Raw genomic sequence first — 15,339 nt, forward strand, 5'->3', positions numbered from 1 at the left:
TACTTTGGCAGGGGGTAAACCATAAAGATAACGATAATGAATTATAAGTTCATGGGTAAATAACACAGAGATTAGAAAATAGACTACTCCTCATATATGTAGGTGACGTCGGATTAGCTACAGAATGGATTCGAAGTTATCTACTATCTACTAAGTCACAATCTACTCTAGTTATCTACAAGATCATGTATAGCATAAAAGACTCTTCATTCATGTATAAGGAACATTGCTAAAGTAAATCAGAACATCGTAATACTTACTCCGCAATACAAATTCTACCTGTCCTATCGATGGAGGGTGGACTATATAAGAATCAACGAAGCTGTCACTATCGCGAACTACCACACGACCCGGCCAATAGGATACATTTGCAGGTAAATAACATCTAAGCACCATGCCCACATGTGATCTACCACTTAACTCCCTCGAGTCAAGAGCTAAGCGCTTTGCAAACTTATACATAAACTCTTTATCAATCATAACTATATAAAATATAGAATTAGAGCAAACTAAGAGCATAATAAATAGAGACATAATGTAATTAGGACAAAGTATTAGACAAAGATATGAATAATACCAATCTTTATTACCGAAGATCCGAATCTAGAGCATAGTGCTCTACTTCTCTAATTGCTATCTAATCAAAACTCTAAACTTAATGGATTAGGGAGTAGCTAATTCTAATTCTCTGTGGGAGAGAAGCTCTAAACCCTAACTTTGATGGCTACCTCTGATAATGATTTCTCCTCTTCTCTTCTCTCCCCCAGGGGTGGAGAGGCCTTGGTTATATAGTCCTTTCAAGTGAATTTGGGCCGTCGGATCAAACCGACATTGATCGCACGGTTTTCCTTGATCCTTTAGGTCGGTGGAGCACGATCCAAGAGTTTGGTTCGGATTGGCCCCGAGACCTGGGTGGGTGCCCAAGGCGGGAGGGCGGGCGCCCTGCCCCCGAGCCCGTCCGGTCTCCCGTTCATTCCCGTGGCTTCTAGACTCTTCTAGATTGAGGAAAATTGCACGGCACGTAATTATCTCGTTGTAAACATGACATGTGGGCCTTCTCTCCATATTTTCTGATAACCCCCTTGCAGAAATAGATAAACACCAAAGCTCGTGGAATTCTGTCAGATAAAACCCTAATTCTAGATGTTTGGTGCATATTGATCCTTTTCCATGTTTAATTGATGGTTAATTTTAGTACTTAAGGACCGTCAACACCTGGTATGGAGCTGATCCTGGGCTAGAGGAAGCAGCACACCTGCATTATTGCGACTACAACCCCCGAGTCCTTCGGGACCCATGGGTTCGACATGCTCAACCACAAGAGCCAACACAGGAGACGTGGCCGAAGGGCCAAGATCACTAGTGGACAAAGCCGCCTTTCCATACAGGCAGGCACTCCACTGATCCATATGGAGCTTCAGGGTCTAGATCCCAGCCCCAATTTGATGCAGGACGGTACTCCGACGCCTCTTATGCTTTCACGAACGACTACTACCAAGAGGGCGGCGCCTTCTTCACCCGTACTGACAACACCCTCCTCGACATCCAGAATATGCAAATAGAACATGGACGACTCCTGGAACAGCAACAAAAGTGGAACCAGAACCACGCCACTGCAGTACAAGAACTGAGGCAAGACACCACAACAATGAACGACAACATCACCACCATGATGCGATTCTGGAACATTGGGTAAGACCAACAACCACATCCAGCTTGGGGGAGTTCCTCCCCATTTTATCAAGTAAGTTTTTATTTGCTCTTCTTATTTATTCTTTTATATTTTAGTGTTTTATTTATCTTAATAAAAAACTTAGAAAACTCAATAAATATTTTCTTGCTTTAATTTACTGCATTCTATAAACATGAAAACAAAATAAAAAGAGTGTGTAGATAATTGTGCTTTATTTTCCCTGCTAAGTGTTAATCTCTAGAAAAATAAAAGACCAAAAAGATGCATGATGGAAATGATGAAGAGTTGCTCTGTTTGCTTACTTTCAAGTACCTAGCTTTTATATTAAAGTTCTTCCAGGAATTACTAAAACTAAAATTTACTATCTAAGGGAAGCATGAACCTAAAACCAAAGTCTAGGTAAGAGAAGGACTTGATATAAAGTTTGAGCTACTGTTTATCTTGTTCCTACTACACTAAGTTCTGGAGATTTATTTTGAAAACATGCAAATCACATGATGAGTTCCTAGCATGACAAAATTCTTACCACAGCCATATGATATAATTTCTACTACTTATATTTACATTGAGTTTGATCGAGCAGTGTAGACCCTTAGGACTTTTCATGTGGTTAAATTAAGATATTCACTTGCACACATCCACTACACCATCCACCACCATTCATTAAAATTGCTAAAAATGTTGTCACTCGTTGTCCCAAGTATTGTTATTCTCTCTCTCCAAGAAGATTCAATGCAGAAGATTCATGGGTTATGCAAAAATATGCGAGGAAATAAAAAGGGGCAAGTGCCTGGAACCTCGAAAAAGAAAGAAAAGAGTGAGACGAGAGGTAAAAATGGACAAGTGTCTGGAGTAGAATTAGGGGTACAAAGGTGCCCACCTGAGTGGAAAAATGGACAAGTGTCCGACAGTAGAATTAGGGGTATCTACTACCCACCTGAAAAAAAAAGAAAAGAAAAAGATAGCCCACGTTCTCCCAAAGCAAAGATCAAAGAAGAGGAGAGATAGCAAGATGAGGAGCAATGAGGAGTAAGTTTTATCGTCACTTATATATTTTCACCATTACTATCATTTACTCCACCACACATGCACATCTTGATTTAATTATATGCTGAGTTCCTTAGGATCCATGGCTCGATTAGACAACATATATATGAGCTGTTTTTCACACCTATGAGCTCCACATAAACATTCTCTTAGTTATAGGTAAGTGACACTTTTGGTAAGGATCCACAAATACCATATATAGAGAGACTTGAGATAATCATTGCTGGGAACTCTGAGTTTTATTTTTTAAAAACTTATGCAAAACTCCAGAACAAAGGTGAAGTATAGATAGGAGGAATAGTGCTTGACTTAATTATTTTGTCTTTCGATTACTTAAGGCTTAAGTGCAGGTACTAAGCTCCATGACACTTCACTCTAATCTGGGAAAATTTTATATGAAAGCATGTGTGCCTATCAGGAATGAAAACATCGAAGCAACTCCTGATCCATCTAAGTTTAGCTGTTTGCTCAGGGACGAGCAAAGGGGTAAGTTTGGGGGAGTTTGTTGACGGTCTTTAAGTACTAAATTTAACCATCAACTAAACATGGAAAAGGATCAATATGCACCAAACACTTATAATTAGGGTTTTATCTGATAGAATTCCACGAGCTTTGGTGTTTGTCTATTTCTACAAAGGGTTATTAGGAAATATGGAGAGAAGGCTCACATGTTAGGCTTACAACGAGATAATTACGTGCCGCGCAATTTTCCTTAATCTAGAAGAGTCCAGAAGCCACACGAAGGAACAGGAGGCCGATCGGGCCCGGGGGCAGGGCGCCCGCCCTGCTCTGGTGGCCAATCAGAGCAGGTCTCGCGGATCATGCTCCACCGCCTTTAATCTTCAAGAATAACCTTGCGATTTATGTCGGTTTGATCCGACAGCCCACGTTCACTTGAGGGGGTTATATAAGCAAGGCCGCTCCACCCCAGGGGAGGAGGAGAAATCATTATCAGAGGAAGCCATCAAAGTTAGGGTTTAGGAATTTCTCTCCCACAGAGAATTAGAATTAGCTACTCCGAGTTCCTTCAAGTTCTATAGGATTGATTAGGCAAAATTAGAGAAGTAGAGCCTAGCGCTCTGGATTTCGGATCTTTGTTAATAAAGATTGGTATTATTTCATATCTTTCTCTACTACTTTATTCTAATTGCATTATGTGTCTATTTATTATGTTCTTAGTTTGCTCTAGTTCTATATTTGATATAGTTATGATTGATAATGAGTTTATGTATAAGTTTGCAAAGCGCTTAGCTCTTGACGCGCAGGAGTTAAGTGGTAGATCACATGTGGGCATGGTGCTTAGATGTTATATACCTGCAAATGTATCCTATTGGTCGGGTCGTGTTGTAGTTCGCGATGGTGACAGCTTCGTTGATTCTTATGCAGGAGTTAAGTGGTAGATCACATGTGGGCATGGTGCTTAGATGATATATACCTGCAAATGTATCCTATTGGTCGGGTCGGGTTGTAATTCGCGATGGAGACAGCTTCGTTGATTCTTATAAAGTCCACCCTCCGTTGATAGGACAGGCACAATTTGTATTGCGGAGTATGTCTAGCGATGTTCTGATTTACTTTAGCAATGTTCCTTATACATGAATGAAGAGTCTTTTATGCTATAGATGATCTTATGGATAACTAGAGTAGATTGTGACTTAGCAGATAGTAGATAACTCAGAATCCATTCTCTAGCTAATCCAACGTCACCTTACATATATGAGGAGTTGTCTATTTTCTAATCGATTTGTTATTTACCCATGAGCTTATATTTCATTATCATTATTATTATGGCTTACCCCCTGCCAGAGTAAGTGACTGTGTGACGAGTTTCGCATTAGTAATCATGTTCTTGCAAGTTTATCTCTAGTCTATGCCTTGATAGGTTTATTTACCTCCACCGTTCTCTTAAGCAAAATAATAAATAACGATATCTGGAATACTTTCCTGGTGAAATGCTACAATGAGGTATTTTATCTGTGCGCTTGCGGATAGAATAGGTTATTTTATAGAGAGCCTTTACATTCATAAATATCTTTGTACACTCTGGCACCATGCTGGGGATGACAACCTAGTATCCAAGTGGTGTTAGTAAGTGTCAACACCGGCTGACACCTTCACGGTGGCCTCCTTCTTGGCTGATGGTCCCTTGAGAAGTAGGGGCTGCGGCGGTGCGGTGAGAACTGGTTGAGCATGGTAGGATTGTGTGGAGCTGCGCTGGTGTGATGGCATGGCTGCTAGCTATCGCTCTGTGTTGGCCGGGACGAGAGCATAGGCGTCGGGGTCTTCCTTGGGCTTCTTGTTGAGGTCGAATGGGACGACCTCCCAGTCGTCGTGGAACTCGTCGGCCATTGGAGCAGCGAGGGACTAAGCAAACTATAATTGAAGAAGGAGAGAAGGCTTGAATAAATTGGTGTTGAAAACTGACATCAGGGGTCTGTTTATATAGGGGTCAAAAGGTGACTCTAGGGTTTGCTCGGGCTACTCCCGCCGCCATGTGTGCGAAACATTCCATCCGCGTGATTATTTAGTTTACCATAAATGGGTTTATCGCGACGGAGGAAATCGGGACTGAGAGGAGGCAGGGGCTGGCTGTAACGGAACCGCCCAAATTATAAGAGATTAAGCCTAATGGTGACCATTTGCACAGTCGAACCATCGAGCTTAAGCCCATATAATCCCGATAGTCCGTGAAATCTCGAAGGATTTCAAACCACACACATACATACAGCCAAGATCGTAATAAGTTCAGCGGACACCATTCACAATTACATCCAGTTCGTAGCATTCATCACATTACATCGGAGTTCAATATAGTTATTACAAACCAAGTTCTCAAGTAGCGGAAGCTCATAGTTTTGAAATAACACACACCCACTTAGTCTGATACAGTGCCATTTTGGATCATTCCCACAAAAGCAAAAGAGGAGCTAGAGTGACCATCGTCCTTGGTCTAGTCATCACCTATTGCTGGGTACAAGCAGTGAATGCAATAACCATAGTACATCTTCCCATCTGCAAAACAACATGGGAATAGAACCCTAAGTACGAGAATGTACTCAGCTAGACTTACCCGTCATAAACCAAAAATTAAGACTCTTCAAGGATCATGAGGGCTGTATAGTGGGGTAGCTGAGACCTTTTGCAAAAACGCACTACTCAACTAGAAGTACACCCTAACAATACCCAATCTTCTTTTAATTAGCTCAGGTTTGGTGTTATTACCTATCATCTAGATTTGCACATGTACTATTGCAAACAAGTGTTGCGATATGATGGTACCTCATCATAGCATTCATAAGTCATTACTCATCATAACCCAAGTGGTTCATAGTCCTTACTACGAGGACGAAGCTCATGTCAAGTGCTCACTATCCAGGAGCGATGGCGATTCGAATCGATTTCTAACCAGCTGGCGAGTTATTCCCCACACAAACCACACTCACTGATCAAGTGAGCTACAGATCACCGTATTACACTATCTAGGACAAAATCGCGGGTTCTGCAGGCACCGCCAGTACCCGAGGACCGTTCCGGCGACCGAGGTATCCAAGGTATACCAAGGTTGCACGCCGCGCCCTCGTTGTTCTCCTCAACCATCACCAATACAGGGCATGGCGGCTCGACTCCCGGCTCGGATAATGTTCAGGCTTCGCAGTCAGAACGACTTATCCTTCCAGCTATGTGTGGGTCATGCGTTCAACATGACAAGAGGGCCGTCAACGATCGGTCCTTAATCGACACAGGCAGGGGCACTACGGTCAACTCCACCATAAGACTCTGCCCGGTCTCAAGTTCATTCCCACACTTGGTTACTTTTCCTCATAGCATTAACAACTAATTAAATAGGTGTCCACCTATATCTCGCAGGTGACAGGAAATCACCCGACTTCTACCGTGCTAAGCAAGCTAAACAGAGACTCCGAGCCTATCTACATAGGACAAGGTAGATAAACAGGTGGTAATATCAAGAAGTATGCATCAACGGTATCAAGCAATTCCTATCACTTAAATGCAACATAGTAGAACAATCATAATATATCAATTAAGTTAGCGAGAATAGGGAGACTTAGAATGCTCCGGGGCTTGCCTTTCTCGAACGTGCTAGGCTTGTGGTCCGGGCACTCCTGCAGCTCTCCTTCCGGCTTGAGTCCTCCCGGAAGTTCCTGCTCCTGGGTCTCCTCTTGCTCCTCGGGTCCCACCTCATTCTCCTGCGAGCCTGTATGATGCATATGTGCTCATGAGCGGAGTGCGAGATGCCCGGGGTGCAATGCTTATGCAAGTGGGTACCAGATGGTCATGACATGGTGCATAAATGACATAGGTGATTATTTCTACAAGGCAGTCAACATCATCCAAGAACATGTACTCAAATTAAGCATCTATTCCATTCTCTTCTACAAGTTGTTTTCATGGTTAACCAGCAAGCTAACATAATACTTCAAAGACACACCAAACACCCTTTATTCCATTTAACTTATGCATAACAAATCATACTTTATTTTAGTTATTATTGGGCCTAAAACAGTAGCATGTACTTCTGCTTATCAATAAATTCCACAAAAATTACAGTGGATTACTGGTCAAGCATAAAGTCTACCATAAATTTTTCATAATATTTGGACACTCAATTTGGCCTACAAAAATTACAAGATTACTCAATATAATTAAGTATAAATACCCTACTGTTCACCAAGTGTCAAACAACAGATTTCATATTTTTATAAATTACTTACTACCATAAGAAACACCCACAAAAATTTCCAAATTAATTGCATGATCCAATTATTCATTAAAAATCAAAAACCACTGCCATGCAAGCAATTAAATCATCATAATTTAATTTATACAGCAAATATTGTGTGACATATTTTTCCCACAAGCTAAACATCCATGCACAGCTAACAAAACAAGTTTCACATTTTTCTGAGTCATATTCGAATTATTGTGCATTTTCTAAATATCAGCAAAAACATGGATTAAATACATTTGTACAGAAAAGTTGTTCAACCATGACATGCAATTACACCAAAAGGTAGATCTTGAATTATAGAACACACCAAAACTTATTTCATCATTTTTGGAGCTATGGATCTCAAGATATATATTTAATACCATTTAAATCATTTTCTATAAAATCTTTTAAAACGAAAATCGACTTAAAACGCTAAGTGCACCCGGATTCAAACCCTTAGAGGCGCTGACAGGCGGGACCCGTGAGTCAGCTGACCCCACTTGTCAGCCACCCCTTGACTCCGCGGCCAAAGATTGGCCAGAATCTCACCGCCGGTGAGGTCTCCGGCGACAACGGGGGCACCTCCAGCTTCGCGAGAGCGAGACGAGCCTAGCCGTGCCCTTTTTGGCGCCTAACGAGCACCGGAACTACCTCGCCGTCGAGAATGGCGGACGCGGCGGCGCTGCTCGCCGTGGTCCGGCCATTTCGCGGCGGTAGAGCGTGCGCTAGTGACGGGGAAAGATGCGCAATGCCAAGGCGAAGCTAACGCACCTACGAACGCAAGCAATGGCGGAGAGGAGAGGGAGAACCGCGCGAGCCGAGAGGTCGTCGGAGCTCTGACTCACTCCGGTGAGCTCTACCGAACACGCGGGGCTTACCAAGCGCGGTTGAGCGCGAGCACGGGGTGCGGAATGGCGAGACGGACTCGCTGGTGCTTGCGGATGGGAGGGAGGAGGCTGGAGCTGGCAGGGAGAAAAGCTCCGAGCGTCGGCGACAATGGCGCGCGGCGGTGCTGTTGCTACTGCGGGTGAGCGAGAGAGAGGGCGAGAGCGCGAGCAGAGGGGTGCATCTGGCAGTGGGGACGGAGGCGAACGCGGCCGGACGCACCTGGTGGCCTACCAGGCCGCGTCGAATCCGCCGCATGCGCGCCACGCGGCGGCCGAGCTCTGTCGGCTCGCCACGGCGGCATGGCGCGGCCGTCCGCGCGCGTGGACACGGCGCGGGCGCGAGCGCGGGGAAGGGGAAAGCGCGGGTGCGGGGAGGCCGGGCCGGCTTCGCTAGCTGGGCCGGTTGGTTGGCACCGGCCCGCCAGTGAACAGCCCCCCTTTCCCTTTTTTTTAATTTATTTTTCCCAAAAAGCTTAAATGAGATTTTTGAAGCTTTTGCAAACTTTTTCAGGGGTTGAAGTAAAAAGAAGAATTGTTCCTCACAAAATCCTCTACAACTTTGCTTGCAGATGCAAATCCAAATTCCAAACAGAATTTGGATCACAAATCAAAACTAGTTCTAGGTTTTCAAATAAATTCATTTTAGGGATTTTTGTATAAAATCCATTTCTCAATTTCTATAGCTCCAAAAATTTCACAAAATTACTCTTAATTCTTCTAAAACATATTTCAACCTGTTTTGGGCCTCACAAGGATTTTTGAAACATGCATACTATTTTTATCATATTTAATTCACATAAATTAAGCACATAAAATCATACTTGAATTAATGCCATGCTCATGTGATGCTATGCTTAATGAGAATGCTTAGGAAAGGGTTTATGAGACTAAGTGCATGCTTAACACGTAGGGTGTTACATCCCTTCCCCCATTAGGGAAATCTCGTCCCGAGATTTTGGGTTACTATCCATTTCTTATGAAATTTTGGGTAAACAGTTTTTAGGTAACCCTCGGTTTCCCAGGTGGCATCTCTATCATCGTAATGACTCCACACCACCTTGTAAGTTTTGACAACTCTATTCCGGGTTACCCGCTCCTTGGTATCTACGATATCCACCGGTTGCTCTTTATATTCCAAATCTGCTTTTATCTTGATTCCTCGAGGTTCAATCCTCTGTTCGGGTACTTTCATACATTTCCTCAGCTGGGACACATGAAAAAACGGAAAGATTGAGCTCAACTCTTCAGGTAGCTGAATCTTGTAGGCCATAGGGCCCTTTCGTTCTAGTATCTGATACGGTCTGACATATCTAGGTGCAAGCTTGCTTCTAACGCGGAAATGTTTAACCTTCTTCATTTGCGTAACTTTGAGGTAAACATAGTCACAAACCTTGAACTCATGTGTCCTTCTTCTCTTGTCGGCATAACTCTTTTGTCGTGATTGTGCCGCTCTCATATGTTGTTGTATGATTTGCACCCTCTTCTCAGCCTCGTTCACGAAGTTGATACCATAATATCTTCTTTCACCGGGTTCGACCTAGTTTAACGGAGTTCTACACTTTCGACCATACAAAGCTTCGAACGGAGCCAGCTTGATACTCTCTTGATGGCTATTGTTGTAAGAGAATTCAGCCAAAGGTAACCATGATTCCCAAGATCCCCTTGACGATAATGTTGACGGTCCTTAAGTATCAAATTTAATTATCAAATAAACAAAGAAAAGGATCCAAATGAAATCAACATCCAGACTTAGGGTTTTATCTGACAGAATTCCACGAGTTTTGGTGTTTGTCTATTTCTGCAGGGGGTTATCAGGAAATACGGAAGAAAGCCCCACACGTCGGGATTACATAGAGATATTAATGTGCCACGAAATTATCTTACATCTAGAAGACTCTAGAAGCCACGGGAAGAAAGCGGAAGCCGAACGGGGCCAGAGGCAGGGCGCCCGCCCTCCTGCCCTGGGCGCCCGCCCTCTGTTGGAGTCCAATCAGGACTCTGTTTCGTGTGAGATCTCCACCGACCTAAAGGATCAAGGATAACCGTTCAATCTATGTCGGTTTGATCCACCGGCCCATATTCACTTGAAGGGACTATAAAACCAGACCCCCTGCCCTGGAGGAGAGAGCCTCTCAACCCTAATTCATTATTCTCAAGGGAGAAGAAGCCTCTGATCAAGATTAGAGCCACCACATCAATTAGATATCTAGATTAGCATGGCTACATAGGATTAGAACTAGAAGGAGTCAATCTTCGATTGGTTTCTGGATCTGTCAAGAGGATTCTTGGTAATTCTCTAATTGTGCTTCTTATTATTCTTCTAATTATCTTTGTTCTTCAATATTATGAATATGACTTTGTTCTACTTCAATATATTGCTTATGACTTTGCTCTACTTGCTTATATTCAAGATTATATTGTTCTTAGTTTATCATAGTTATGTACTTGGCTTAGTTAGATTGGATCTATATTCATGCTTAGGATCGTATAGCATTTATCCATCGGATCCATGGGTAAATGATAGATATTGTGTAGGCGTGGTGCTTATACCGTATTTATCTACGATTGTACCCAATATGCCAGTTCGTGGGGTAGTTCGTGATAGTGACAGCTTCATTGATTCTTATATAGTCCCCCTCTCGTGTATTGGGCTGGCAGAGCAACATTATTACAGGGGAGTGATTGCTATGTTTCTCATTTACCTTGCTAATATCACTATGCATGAGCGTAGTCTTGTCTCACAATGATTGCTATGTATGCTTGCACTAATTATGATAATGCTAGACTATATAGTTGAGAATAACTTAGGGAATATTCTTGTAGTTCGTTCTAATACCATGCTAATGACTTTCTAGAGTATCTAATTGAGGTGCTTATCATATTTATTATGTGGCTAGATCAGATTAATTATCTTTGTCACTATTCATTATTTCATATATCTTTTATGTGACACTTATCCCTGTATGCAAGAGTTAGATATAATGTTATCAATTATACATGAAATGATAGATGCTCAATCTCATATTCTATTCTGTAATCAATAGTGATGATTGTTAATCCCTTCCCAGTGGTAAAAATATAAATAACGATACCTGGAATACTTCCCGGTTAAAATGCTACATCGGTATTAATCTGTGCGCTTGCAGATCCCATTCATTATTTATTTAGAAGAGCAATTGCATATTTCAATACCGCGTCTCTCATGTCATGCTGGGGATGACAACTTGGCTTAAGTGGTGTGAGATATAGGTTTGGCATTTTTGGCACCGTTACTAGATTTAGAGAACTTAGTCTACTTTTGGTAATGATGTTAAGAATACCCAACAGATAACACACAAGCTCTCAGCATATCTTTGAGCACTTGATTGAGTTTTTCCGTTTGGACCGAGGTTTGGGGATGATACGCTGTGCTTCTTATCAGACTAGTCCCCAAACTCTTATGCATTCGCTCCCAAAAGTGAGCGGTGAACTGCGGTCCTCTGTCCGATATGATGGTCTTGGGAATACCATGCAACTTGACAATCTCAGCCATGTATATATCAGCATACTCAGGATGTCTATACGTGTTCTTAACTAGGACGAAATGAGCCGACTTGGTCAATCGATCTACAATCACCCAAATCGAGTCATCCCCCCTTCGTGCTGTCGGCAAACCTGTGATAAAGTCCATACTGACCTCTTCCCACTTCCACTATGGAACCGACAATGGTTGCAACAGCCCTGCAGGTTTCATGTGTATAGCTTTGACTCTGCAACACGTGTCACAACGGGCCACATATGCGGCTATCTTTTTCTTCATTTTGGTCCACCAAAAGTGAGACCTCAGGTCTTGATACATCTTACTACTACTAGGATGGATAGAAAGCTTTGAGAGATGTGCTTCATCCATGATGTGATTCTTTAGTTCTCGATTCTTCGAAACTACCAACCGGTGCTGAAACCATAATACACCTTTTTCATCAACTCGGAATTCAGTCTTTAGGTCACTTTTGATCTTCTCTTTGATGTGAGAAATACCCTTATCTGTTTTCTGACCTTCGATGACTTGACTTTCGAGTGAACAACTAAGCTATATGTGACACAAAACTTCAGGATGCATGAGATTGAAACCATCTTCAAACAAAGGTTGAACCACTTGATAGTGTGGTTTGCGACTCAAGGCGTCTGCTACCACATTAGCCTTGCCTGGGTGATAGTGGACCTCTAGATCGTAATCCTTGATCAGCTCTAACCATCTTTGCTGCCTCATGTTCAGCTCGGACTGAGTAAAAATGTACTTTAGGCTCTTATGATACATGTAGATGTGACATTTATTCCCCAGCAGATAATTCCTCTAGATATTCAGAGCGTGTACTACCGCTGCTAGCTCGAGGTCGTGAGTCGGATAGTTGACTTCATGCTTTCTTAACTGTCATGAAGCATAAGCTATAACTCGGCCCTCTTGCATCAGCACACATCCTAAACCACTACTCAATGCGTCACAAAACACATCAAAAGGCTTTTCGATATTTGGTTGTGCCAGAACATGGGCGGTGGTCAGCAACTTTCGCAACGTGCGGAAGGCTACTTCACACCCTTCCGTCCAAACAAACTTATGATCTTTTTGTAGCAAACTGGTCATTGTCTTGGCAATATTGGAGAAGTCGGGTATGAAACGACGGTAATACCCGGTTAGACCCAGAAAGCTTCGAACTTCCGAGACAGAAGGTGGTGCCTTCCAGTCCATGACTTCCTATACCTTTGATAGATCCACAGCAATCCCTTCTTCTGACAGAATGTGCCCGAGGAAAGGAACTTTCTTCAGCCAGAACTCGCACTTGCTGAACTTTGCATACAACTGATGTTCTCGTGTTCGTGTTAGCATGACTCTTAGATGCTTGGCGTGATCTTGCTCATTCTCTGAATAGACCAGAATGTCATCGATGAACACCACAACAAACTTGTCTAACTCTGGCATAAAGACTGAGTTCATCAGATACATAAAGTATGTAGGAGCATTCGTCAATCCAAACGACATGACAAGATACTCATACAACCCATATCTGGTGGAAAAAGCAGTCTTTGGTATATCTTGTGGACGGATCTTGATTTGGTGATATCCGGACCTCAAATCTATCTTAGAGAACACTTTCGCCTTGGACAAATGGTCAAACAAGATATCAATCCTTGGCAAGGGATACTTATTCTTAATTGTTACCGCATTGAGTGGATGATATTCCACGCACATGCGCAGTGATTGAACCTTCTTTTTTACAAACAATGCTAGACAGCCCCATTCTGACGAACTTGGCCGGATGAAACCTTTATCAAGCAACTCCTTTAGTTGATTCTTCAATTCAGCGAGCTCATTAGGCGGCATCCAGTATGGCCTTCTAGAGATCGGTGTTGTACCTGGTATCAACTCTATTGCAAACTCTACTTCCCTATCGAGGGGAAGTCCTGGCAACTCCTCCAGAAAAACATCAGGGAACTCGCAGACCACTGGGATTTGTGGCAAAGGAACTACTTGAGTACCACAGGAGATGCTTGCGAAGTCAAACCGACGAGGTAGAGGTACTTGAAAGGAACCACTACCTTGGGGTTCTCTGAGAGATATCACCCTTTTTCCAGCATCTATGACAGCACCCCACTCCTTCATCCAGTTCATGCCCATGATAACATCCAAGACTAACCCAGGCATGACTACCAGATTTACTCGAAACACACGGTTACTTATATCCAGGGTTGCCCCTCAGACCACTTTATTCGTCAACACATCTGCCCCTCCTGAGCTGATGAGATAGCCATAACCAGATCTGTAACTGCTTGGTCATGCTTTTGTGCAAATGCTTGACTCATGAATGAATGCGATGATCTAGAATCAAACAAAACAACTGCGAGATGTTGGTTGATAGGAAACATACCAGCTGTTATCGGTTCTCCTTCCGGGATCTCCTCTATCGAGGTATGGTGCACACGGGCTGGGTAGGTTGTCTGCGGCTTCTTGGGGTAGGGACATTCCTTAGCAAAATGCCCCATCTTGTGGCAATTATAGCACGGCCCCTTGGTCATGTTGTTGGCAGCGGGTGCTGCAGCTTGATTCGCCTTTGGCTTGGCCAGAGCCACTGCTACCTTGTACAGCTTCTGCTGCGTTGGGTGCCCTGTGTTCCTTCTCTGCGGCGGTCAGAACCTAGCACCTGGGGCAGGAGGACGATACTGCTGACGTCTGTTGAAGGTCCTTAAGTATCAAATTTAATTATCAAATAAATAAAGAAAAGGATCCAAATGAAATCAACATCTAGACTTAGGGTTTTATGTGATAGAATTCCATGAGTTTTGGTGTTTGTCCATTTCTGCAGGGGGTTATCAGGAAATATGGAAGAAAGGCCCACACGTCGGGATTACATAGAGATATTAACGTGCCGCGCAATTATCTTACATCTAGAAGACTCCAGAAGCCCCGAGACCGAAGCGGAGACGAAACGGGGCCAGAGGCAGGGCGCCCGCCCTGTTCCCCTGGGCGCCCGCCCCCTCCCAGAGTCCAATCAGGACTCTGCTTCGTGGGAGATCTCCACTGACCTAAAGGATGAATCTAAACCATACAATCTATGTCGGTTTGATCCAACGGCCCATATTCACTTGAAGGGACTATAAAACCAGACCCCCTGGCCCCTAGAGGAGAGAGCCTCTCAACCCAAATTCATTGTTCCTCAAGGGAGAAGAAGCCTCTGATCAAGATTAGAGCCACCACATCAATTAGATATCTAGATTAGCATAGCTACATAGGATTAGAACTAGAAGGAGTCAATCTTCGATTGGTTTCCGAATCTGTCAGGAGGATTCTTGGTAATTCTCTAATTGTTCTTCTAATTGCTTTCTAATTATCTTTGTTCTTCAATATTATGAATATGACTTTGTTCTACTTCAATATATTGCTTATGACTTTGCTCTACTTGCTTATATTCAAGATTATATTGTTCTTAGTTTATCATACTTATGTA

This window comes from Sorghum bicolor, chromosome 6, assembly GCF_000003195.3.
Source record: "Sorghum bicolor cultivar BTx623 chromosome 6, Sorghum_bicolor_NCBIv3, whole genome shotgun sequence".
In the NCBI taxonomy this organism is placed as follows: domain Eukaryota; kingdom Viridiplantae; phylum Streptophyta; class Magnoliopsida; order Poales; family Poaceae; genus Sorghum; species Sorghum bicolor.